Source organism: Leucopleurus acutus (assembly GCF_964270905.1).
Source record: "Leucopleurus acutus genome assembly, chromosome: 4".
NCBI lineage: Eukaryota > Metazoa > Chordata > Mammalia > Artiodactyla > Delphinidae > Leucopleurus > Leucopleurus acutus.
Genome location: NC_139146.1, coordinates 69,835,125 through 69,846,786, shown reverse-complemented (window position 1 = coordinate 69,846,786; position 11,662 = coordinate 69,835,125). Strand labels below are relative to the sequence as shown.

The 11,662-nt window shown below is 38.0% G+C and overlaps 1 pseudogene across 1 annotated transcript; it reads right to left on the bottom strand.

The window, feature by feature from the left end:
- Positions 1–2,595: 2,595 nt before the first annotated feature.
- On the bottom strand, positions 2,596–10,981 carry LOC309961112 (ribonuclease H2 subunit B-like; annotated as a pseudogene). The gene is made up of 3 exons: positions 10,753–10,981; positions 3,654–3,729; positions 2,596–3,554 (listed from the first exon to the last, which is right to left on the bottom strand). The product of its transcript is annotated as a ribonuclease H2 subunit B-like (transcript).
- Positions 10,982–11,662: the final 681 nt, after the last annotated feature.

The window sequence follows — 11,662 nt, the reverse complement described above, 5'->3', positions numbered from 1 at the left end:
CTGGGCCCGCTTCCTCCCTGATCTGAGCCCCCAAGGGCCCCTCCAGGTGTGGGAACCCCTCTCCCCTCTCAGCCACTGCTCAGGGGCACTGGTCCTGTCCGGCCTCCACTTCTTCTCCCCCCTCAGTTCCCCCACATCCTACTGGTTCGTTTGGGGGTTCTTCCCATTTCCTTGGGCGTCAGGGTCCCCCACAAGCGTCTGCCAGGCACCCTAGTTGCGGCAACCATGGTTAATTTTGATGCATTTCTTATTAGTTTCACTTTAGTGTGTTTGTTTATGTTTGTGTGTGTGTGTATGTGTGTGCACACGCATGCATGTTTACACAGTTGGAGTAAGCCAACAGTATTTACTGAGCACTATTTTTATTCAGAGCCCTTTGTTCCTGTCCTAATAATCTTATTAAAAAAATGAGGGGCTTTGACTTTCTGTCCTCATTGTGAACTACTCCTCAGGAGGCATTCCTTTCACATGAAATTAGACTTCCCTCTTTCCATGTTACCATTACCCTGTGCTGAATGTATGTTTGTCTTTTTGTTATATCTATCTAGGCTCTCTCCCTCTCTGAGAGATAATACAGTGGAAGCCTGCTCAGACATGTTGGAACAATATTGGAAAACAGAATTCAGTCAGTGAAAACAAGAGAGTAAAGTATGTGAGAGTGTCCCTGACTTGAAGAAGAGTCAAGTAGTGTTGTGATGTCAGGCTTGGTGGATGTGGGGAAGAGTTGCATGCTAAGACTGTTTTGTGACGGAAGCTAAATCCAGGGAGCAGATGGCAGGTCTAAGGCCAGACCTAAGAAAGAAGATGTTAAGTCCTAGCCAGAGAGAATGTAGGTAATAGACATAGTGGATGATGGAAACTTGGGGACTTATTATAAGGGTGGCTGAACTAGTTCTACCAAATGGAACTAGTTCTACCATATATTAATTAATTAATATATGATCATTATAGGAACACTAGAAAGTGCAGATAAGTGGCTGTCCACTTACTTTAAAATATCTTTTGGTGCTTGCTTTGTGGTATTAGTTGTATCTAGGGTGGAGATTAGGGGAAGAGAGAGACTTGGGAATTGGAGGAAGTATATACAAGAGACAAATAGGGAAGTACATCACTGCAATATAATCATTCAAGAAGAAATATAGTGATCTGTCATCTTTGTAAATATAGTAACCTGTCTACACTGCTACTTGACTTGTTATGTATTACTTTGGTGATTTGAATTAAATCTATTATTTTTAGAAAACACTTAAATTCATAAATTGGCATTAACAAGCTGGAAATAGACCGGGATTTAAATGTGGCTCATTTCCTGTCATCCTAAAAGAATTCATCGAAGTCTTGGTGGAATGCAGTGTCTAATACCTGAGGGCACCCCTCTGAGATACCGAAGTGTTTGCTTCAAAGGAAAGCGATGAGCTCTTATGGCCCCTTCTAAGGGACACCACTTTGCTATTCCCATTGTGCTCCTAATGCACAGTACCCAGCATGTGAGTTATTGCTTGTCAGGAAAGCTCTGATTGTCACTGTGAAATGTTGTTCTCCAGGTGTTTTTAAGAGTCATTTTAAGAGTCATTAAGAGTGGTGTCAGCACAGCAGGCGGCCCTTCCGTTTTGGAACATCATGCCTTCAGCAAGGGTTGGCAGACTACTGGTTCTGGCCTGATTAATAGTTCTAAACAGGAGTGAGGCATGTCCAGGAGGTGGCAAAGAATACCCGGACCAGGCTAAGTTTTTATTCTTCAATCTGCCTCTAGGGTGCAGAGGCTAACTCTGCTCCTGTGAGGTAATTAGGGAGGAATCAGGAAGTAAGACTGCTTGCCTGCTTGGTATGAATTGTCAAACAAGACTCATATGTGACTCAGTTGTCTTATATCTGTATGAGATATTTATTTTGTAAAGTAGTTTTACATACATAATTAGATGAAACCTCTGAGTCCTGGGTGGCAGACAGTGTATAGATAAAGGACATAAGACAATCTTTTCTTTTTTTAGCACCTAATACTTTTTTTTTTTTCCCCCTAATACTCTTGGGCTTGGAGGACATAGTATCTTCCTATGGAAAATGCACATGAAAATCTATGCCCTAAAATGCTTCTCAGCAAAAAATGAACACAATGAAACACGAAGTCTAGAAAGAAGAGATGAGATTCACTGCTTCCCTCCCTCCCTTCCTCTCTCCTTTCCTTCCTTCCTTTCGGTTTGATATATATTAAACCCTCCTAGACTGAGGTACACTTAATGGTTCCTGCCTCTTGCTAGAATTGTAATGCTAATTTTTTTTTTTTGTCACACATCAGTTTATTGAGGAAATTGTGATGTTAGAGGTTAATTCTATTCTCTTGATTACTTTTCATGATGTCAAACAAAACTCCAAAGTCCACAAGCCATGAAGTTACACAATTACTTTCTCATATTTTGTTCAGGAAACACAAACATCAAACACAAAGAAATGTTCAAGTGAATCTGAAAATTGCCCCCTTCCTACTTTTTTTCAAAAGGTGGTAATTAAGGGTTAGGAAGTACAGTGGAATGGAGGAAGGATGAAAATGGGACATGTAGAAGGCAAACATTTTTGCTCGATTTAATTTTCAGTGTTTCAAATCTTTCCAATTTTTTTAAACATGTTTTGCACCAAAAAAGGAATCAATACTTTTCATTCCACTCTTGTCAACTTTAGCCAAAACCTTCTGAGCTGCAGTCATTTTGCTATTTTTCTTTACAGTCTTCAAATCTTTAGTGTTAAACTTAGTGTAATCTTCTTTTGCTTCTACGGGCTCATCTGATTACTTTCTTTGATGGAGCGTTTGGCACTGAAGCTGGAGGTTCTGGAAGCTTTAAATATTTAGATAAGTCATCACTTAGTTCTTTAGGATGTAATCAGATATCAGACCATGGGCATAATTAATACAATCCTCTTCCTTGTCACTGGAAACCGGGTCACCAGAGAAAAATGCAGTAGACTGTACCCGGGCACCGACATTTCCACTATTGGTTTTTAATGCTGCCATAGTCTGATTAAGCTTTTTTTCCAGCCATTTTAATGTCTTCTCTTTGCTGTACTTGTAATATTTCTTCTTGTCTATTTCTTTCTCCTCTGTCACATGTCGAAGTAACTTCTTAAGTTCAGGAAGTTTCAGCAACAAGATGCAATTCAGAAACATGTCATCCATCACAACTTGATCCAGGGGCTGAAACTTTCCCTCTTTATCAGCCTTTATAAGGTAGTGGAGAAGCAGAAACAGAGGGTCCATGGGTGTGGCAAAGTGAAGAACTCTTGATTGAACTGATTCATTTATAAACCAAGAATGGTTTTTTTCCTTGAAAACTTTTATTTCAAACAGCTGCGGTAGACACATATTGAACAAGTAAATGGCTCCTTCCCCTGAACATGGGTTAACCAGTTTTACAAACAGAAGCCCACTTTTCATCTTCTTTGAAGCATCTTTTAAATACTCTGGGACTAGGAACACATGCTGCCGGGCGTGAGCCCCTTCTCCGCAGTCCACACCTCCCGCCCTGCTGCCTGTTTGGTCCTGGTGGCCACAGGCCAGGCCTCTGCTAATTGTTTTTTAAAAAGCCAATTATATTTTCATGTTGCCGAGAAAATTTCTGCCTAGAGTATAAAACACCTGCTTGTGATATTTTTTTCCATACCGGTTAACAGTTCTGTCCAGTAGGTGGACTCCTTCATGTACAGATAGGGGTTTTCTTTTTCCTTTAATCAAGTGTTCTTAAATTTGTGAAAAGGCATTTCCTCATATTGAACTTTTGGTTTCACCAATTTATTTTCTGAAAGACTGAAAATAGATTCTGGTATACTGCCTATTCCTGTTTGAGAAATAACTTCATCTTTAGTTACTTTTTCTTTTGTTTTATTTCATTTTTGTTTTAGTTTATATCTTGACATTTTAAATTTATAAATCAGAGCCCCTTTGCAGTGACTAAATTTACCATCTACATTGGATTCTTTTAAAATAAACTACATTTCTGTGCTTATATTCATCACAATATACAAATGTATGAATAATTATTATTAATATATATTGATACCAAGGACTAATAATTATATTTGTTGTGAGAATAAATCTGTTTATAGTTTCCATAGTTGTTTTCTTCCCATTGTTCTGGAGTAAATGTTTTTTTATAATGCTTTTTTTCAACAGGGAATCTGGCACATGAGTCATTTTTAAGCCAGTCCCTGAAATTTACACTAGTTACTACCCCTAGGGTCAGATGTCTTTGGCAGTTTCTCTATGGCCACTGGGACAAGTGCAGATTCTCATTCTGGGTTATGAGTCTTTGTCCCTAAATCCTTACCTTTCATCCCTGTTCTTTGAAAATCTTATCATACCATGTACTTATAGACACTGAGATGTTGTATGCGTGATGAAAATACCAGTAGTTGATTCAATACTTTTATTCCAACATGAAAAAGAAATCTCTTGACCTGGAAACCCAATTTAGGAAAAGCTTCATTTAGGTAACCTTTGTGTGCTCTTTCTCTGTGACTGAGCCAGTGATGATAGCATGTGACCTGAAACCAAATTTCTCTTACAATTCATTGCGTTTTCATATATTACAGGTTCTACCTCCAGTGAAAGATTAAAATGTCAAAGATAAGTAGAAAAAACAAGGCAACCTCTTCCCTGTATAATCAAGGCCAATTTTGCTGTTTTTATTCTAGATTGTAAATTTGTTGAAAGAGTTGTATCTTATTCATCTTCGTATTTATCCTAGTATCTGATATCAAACATGGAAGCATAACTGAACAGAATGTGTTCTATTACTTCAAAAATTGAAATAACTTGGATTAGAACCTTCTATTAAGCAGAATAATTAAGGATGTCATTACAGAACAGAAATTAAAAAAAAAAACACACACACACAGATATTTAAGATAGGCAGATATAGTTTTGAATCACGGCTCCTTTTATTAGCTGTCTGGCCCTGCTCAAGTTATTGAACCTCTTGGAGCTTCAGGTTTCTCAGTTTCTAAAATGGGAATAACAGTGCTTAGAAATAATCGAGGACAAGATATTATATAATTTATCCAATAATATGTTATGAAAAATGAAGACTCAAACCCAGCTCTTCTGATTTCTTCTGTATAACATTGAAAATGTCTTTCTATACTTTAAGTACTTATAAAGGACAGGGATTAGAAAACTCTCCATACTAGTTACAATAATCCTGTTCTAGGATGATATAGGGAGAAGGAAAAAGATAATACTGGAAACTACATTCTGAAAGCAAACTTAAATTTTGAGACCTTTCTATGGCCTGAACTTTAGTGTCACCTCCAAATTCGTATATCCTAATGCCCAGTGCGAAGGTATTTGGAGGTGGGGCCCTTGTTGGGTGGGGGGGGGGAGGTGCTTAGGTCATGAGAGTGGAACCTTCATGAATGAGATTAGTGCTTTTATAGAAGTGACCCCACAGAGCTCCCTAGCCCCTTCCACCATGTGACGATATAATAAGAAGTCTGTGACAGGAAGAGAACCCTCACCCAACTATGCTGGCACGCTGATCTTGGACTTCTGGCCTCCAGAACTGTGAAAAGTAAATGTTTATTGTTTATAAACCAGCCAGTTTATGGTGTTCTGTTGTAGCAGCCCAGTTGGGCTAAGACAGACCCTGACAAGAACTTTAAACTGATATTCAGGCAATGTAATTAAATGTTTAACATTTTATAAGTTGGTAGATAAGAATTAGTTTGAGAGAAAATTTTAGTGCAAAAAAATGTGGAAAGATAAGGAATTCTGAAAGGACCAAATCAGAGAGATTATTTTCTAAATTAAGTCAGATAACCAAGATATATGCCAAGATATTAAATCTATGAAGTAATTTCAAGAAAGCATGAAGAAAATGAAGAGTTGGAATTGTCAAAGTAATTGATAATGTCCTTCACATGGTTAAATATTTTCTTCTAGAATTAAAAATTTAATCCAGATATGATATCAATTTAATTATACTCAGGACTGGTACTAGCCTTACCTAGGATTCAACTGTATGAAAATATAATACACCTTGATTTTTTTTAACCAAAAATTTAAGGTAGAGATTTTATTTCCCGCTGCCTGTCAGAAATAAGAGGAAGTCTGACCTTATTTTTTATAAAATTATATAACCTTCGGATTAAGTTGCCCAAGAAACCGAGTGAAGGATGTTTATTAAAAGTCCCTTTCCCAAAAAAAAAAAAAAGTCCCTTTCCCGGGCTTCCCTGGTGGCGCAGTGGTTGAGAGTCCGCCTGCCGATGCAGGGGACGCGGGTTCGTGCCCCCGTCCGGGAAGATCCCACATGCCGCGGAGCGGCTGGGCCGGTAAGCCATGGCCGCTGAGCCTGCGCGTCCAGAGCCTGTGCTCCGCAACGGGAGAGGCCACAACAGTGAGAGGCCCGCGTAACGCAAAAAAAAAAAAAAAAAAAAGTCCCTTCCCCATTGCAAAACTAGGAATAGTACAGGTATGCAATAATAATAATGATGATTGCAGACAGAAAAAGGGTTAAGAACCAGGGCTATGGGACTATTCAAGGAAACGGACAGGGTCTACTATTTGATTCTTACTCTTCTCTGCAGGCCACTGTATCAAAAGGCATTCAAAGGATTGCTTTCTTTTAGGCTCTAAATATCCTTTGGGCGTTTGCAGATCTGCATGCTACATTGGAAAAACCTCAGCTTACAAGATGTCCTGTTCAAGCTGTGCTGTAAAAGCAGAGGAAGTAGCAGCCCCAGGCTTTCTATCTTTGTCAGGACTCCTCTTGAGATATTAATGTAAAAGTTTACAAAACTAAAAGTTGAATTACATCTCAGGTTCAATTGGATCTGTTAAAATGGCTTATGGTTCAGGGTAATTTATCAGGTTTATGTATCTATTGGCAGAATTTATAGTGTTGTATAGACCACATACAGGTGGAGTTGAGGAAAGAAATCAATCTTTGTCATCTCTTAGTCTTTTTTGTCTTTGAGATGTGGCAGGAGTAGTGCTGAATAAAAACCAAGTAACCTGGGAATCCATTCTTTCTTTTAGAGTGACTTGGGATAAGATCTCAGTTCTCACATAGGTGTTATTTATAACATATATAGAGTTTAGAAAGAAGAGAGCTTTGGTTGTCAAAGAGATATTTTTATTATCCTGGGATACATACATCTAAAACTCTAGGACTTTCAGTAAAAATTTTCTTCATAGCTTCCAATCAGTTGCACCAGCTGCTTCTTCAGAATGTCTCTTGATCAATAATGCCCATGATACTGGAAGGAGAGGAGAGAAACTTTCTATACAGTAGAAGTGAAATCTCTGTTAAGAGATACATATGTCTGGTTGCTGGCCCAAATTTTTGAACTGCTCCATGTTTTCTAATATTTCTTGTTAGATCAAGAATGTGTATTTTTATGGTGTTTCATTTATCTAAAAAATTTTTATGACTCTTCTCGTTAGCAAAGACAAAATCAGTCCACCATATTTGAACTTCAGCCAGTCATTACCAGGCTAGACTAACTGCCTTTCTGAGATGATTTTTAAGAAATAGATTTGGGGGACTTCTCTGGCAGTCCAGTGGTTAGGACTCCACGCTTCCACTGCAGGGGGCACAGGTTCCATCCCTGGTTGGGGAACTAGGATCCCACATGCCCTGAGGCGTGGTCAAAAAAAGAAAAAGAGAAAAAGAAAAAGAAATAGATTGGGAACAACCAAGTTTCACTAATCAAAAATCAGTTGTATTTAACACTAATTAGGTGTAGTGACTTTTCACAGTAAAAAATGTCAGATATATTTTCATCATAGATAAAACTACACACTCCTTTTTGGTACTTGCATCAACCTGCCCTGCTCTAGTTTGTTTTATATACATGTGGATTTACATTACTGTATTTTAATACATTTTAATAATTTTCAGAGTATCTATTGTTAATGATTTTCTTATAGAATCTCAAACTTAAAAGAAAAATTGGAAGCACAGTACAAAGAATGCTTTTTTCCCCTGAACTGTTTGTAAGTTACTAATTTGATTCTTTATCATTCCCAAATGCTTTAGTGTTTAAACCCTATGAACAAGGACATTCTACCGCATAATCATGACACCACCTTCAAAACCAAAAAATCAACTTTGATACATCCAGAGACATCTCAGATTCCATTCAAGTTTCACCCATTGTCCTAAATGCATCCAGCAAAAAATCCAGCTAAAATTCTCATATTGTATTTAGTTATTTTGACTCTTTTGACTTTTTCAGTCTGGAATATTTCCATGATTTTTTCTTTGACTTTAATGACCCTAACTCTTTTGAAGATTGCATGCTAGTTATTTTGTAGAATGTTCCCTCAATATGAATTGGTCTGCTGTTTCCTCATGATTACATTCAGATTTGTCAGGAAACCACAGGAATACTTTCATCTTTTCATTATATCCTATCAGGTGGTGCATGGTTTCAGTTTGCCCCATTACTCATGATATTCACCTTGATTACTAGATTAATGTGTCTGCTATATTCCTTCACTGTAAAGTAACTCTTTTCCCTGTTGTAATTTATATTTTGTGGGAAGGTACTGTGGAACTGTGTAAATATCCCGTTCCTCATAAATCTGTAGTTTAATTTGTTAATTTTTATCAATATAGACTAGAGGCTTTCTATTTTATTTTTGTGTTCAAATTGTTCCCAATTTGGCAAGCAGTAGCCCACTTATGCCAACTTGTCTGTTCTTAGGATATGTGCCATTATTTGAGCACTGCCTTTCTGTGACTTATCTTTAAAAATTTTTTTCCAGCTTTATTGAAGTATGATTGAAAAATAAAAATTGTATTTGTTTAAGGTGTACAATACAATGATTTGATATATGTATACATTGTGAAGTGATTACTACAGTCAAGCTAATTAACATATCCATCACCTCACAGTTAACTTTTTTGTGTGTGTGTGGTGATGAGAAGACTTAAGATTTACTCCTTTAGCAAATTTCAAGTATATAATACATCATTATTAACTGTAGTCACCATTCTGAACTTATCTTAAAACTGAAAGTCTATACGTTTTGGCCAGTGTCTCCCCATTTCCTCCAAGACCCAGGCCCCAATAGTAACCACTCTTCTACTCTCTATTTCTATGGACTTGACTTTTTTAGATTTCCTGTGTAAGTGAGATCATGCAGTATTTCTCTTTCTGTGTTTGGCATATTTCATTTAGCATAATGTCCTCAGGGTTCATTTATGTTGTCACAAATGGCAGGATTTCCTTCCTTTTTATGGCTGAACACTATTCCATTGCATGTGTATGTATATCTTTATATGTATTTATACATTACATATATAAATAATATGTATTTATATATAGAATACATATTTATGATAAATTTATATATGTTATATATAAGATGTAGATATATGTATGGATAAAGAAAATTTGGTTTATATATATAATTTTCTTTATCCATTCATCTATTGGTGGACACTTAGGTTGTTTTTATGTCTTGGCTACTGTAAGTGATGCTGCAATGAACATGAGAGTGCATATATCTCTTTGAGATGGATTTTATTTCCTTTGGATATATACCCAGAAGTAGAATTGGTGGCTCATAGTGTAGTTCTATTTTTAAATTTTTGAGGAACCTCCATATTGTTTTCCATATGACCAAGTTACATTCCCACCAGTAGTGTACAAGAGTTCCCTTTTCTCCACATCCTTACCAATGCTTATCTTTTGACTTTTTGATGATGGCCATTCTGACAGGTGTCATATCTCATTGTGGTTTTGATTTGCATTCCCCTGATGATTAGTGATGCTGAGCACCTTTTCATATACCTGTTGGCCATTTGTATATCTTCTTTGGAAAAATGTCTGTTCAGGTCCTTTTCTCATTTTTTAAATTGGATTATTTATTTGTTTATTGCTATTAAGTTTTATGAGTTCCTTATATATTTTGAATAGCCATATTGGATATTTGTAGCTTATCTTGCACATTCTGTGTCTCAGGCCCAGAGTCAGCCATTTCTTCAAGTAGCCTCATTCCTTTTAATGGAGAATGGTAGAAGCTAAGACCCAGGAGTTAGGTGTACTGATTGCTTTTGGAGTGTCAGTGCTTCCAGGCCTTACAGTGGATTAATGTAGGGAATATAGATATATATAACACACATACAAGCACACTCTCATTTATGTCAATAATTATTCCTCTTTATGTAGTGAAAACCGTGAGTTCTTAGTACAACCAATACCAGTCCCAAACTACCAGATTTATTTTAGTTTTCTCCTTTTGCACATGTTTAACTCTTATCTCTGATTCTGAGAAACCTGTCTCCTGGTTTCTCCCAGGAAATATATTGTCTTTAATACACCAATTATTTGTCTTTGTTTTCAACTCCTACCCTATACAGATGCCTTTCTCATCCTGTTCCAACTCTGACTCCCATATGGGATGTCCTCTTCATTCCACTAGGGATTCTATACCCCATCCTAAGTCACTCTCCATAGACGAGCTCCTTGCCCCATTTGGACTCTGACATCCAGTGCTATGCTGCCCTCACTTATGCCCCATTTGGACTCTGACATCCAGTGCTATGCTGCCCTCACTTATAAATATGTTCCTCACTGCATTTGGGCTTCTGGTTCTCCCTGCTGGACCAGCCTACATGCAGAAAGATCCTTCTCGCTGTGCCCAGAGCTCTGACACCACACACAAGGCCACGCCCATGAACAGATGCCCCTCCTCATCTTGCTTAGGTGCTGGCGTCTCAGGTTAGGCGCCTTCCCACAGGAATCACTGCTTACTCTGGCTCTGAGTGCCTGTGCCGAGCTTCTCCTCCTCTCTCTTGCTCGGATGTTTCCCCAACTCACAGCTAACTCCAGGTTGCCCTTCCATGTGGATGCCCTCCTCACCCAGGTCAGACTGATACTCCGTCACACGGAGACTTCCTCTGTGGACACCCCTGAATCTCATTTGTGCTCTGATACACTGTTCTGGGTTTCTATTTGTACCCTTCTCACAACTGGAAGACATGTCTATTTTGCTCTCCTCCTATGTATGATTTTTTATATGTATTTTTTTAACTCCTATTTTAGAAAATCAAAAAGCTTTCTTTTTAAGAGAATAGAACTGAAACGTATGTTTGAAACTCTGAAAATCAGGTGGTCCTCTTCTTTTTTTTTTTTTTTTGCGATACGCATGCCTCTCACTGTTGTGGCCTCTCCCGTTGCAGAGCCCAGGCTCCAAACGCGCAGGCTCAGCGGCCATGGCTCATGGGCCCAGCCGCTCCGCGGCATGTGGGATCTTCCCGGACCGGGGCACAGACCCGTGTCCCCTGCATCGGCAGGCGGACTCTCAACCACTGCGCCACCAGGGAAGCCCGGTCCTCTTCTCTTTATGAAGAGAGTCACAAAAAGATTATTTGAATATCACCATTCAGTATATTTAACCTATTATTTTTTTTTATAAAAGTTTGATCTCTACTTGGCCATTTTTACAAGAACATAGGTTTGCCCCATTCACATATCTTAGACAATCATTAATCTATCCTTAAGTAACACTACAATTAGTAGAATTGAATTTTGTAAACCCTTTATTTTAAAGATTATGTCAAGTCCACTTTGTGTCCTTATATACCTAGTGTGTTTCCAGCAATGAAAAAAGCACAATGGGTAATAGAGAGATAACATAGGGCATATCTCATCACCTCAAGCA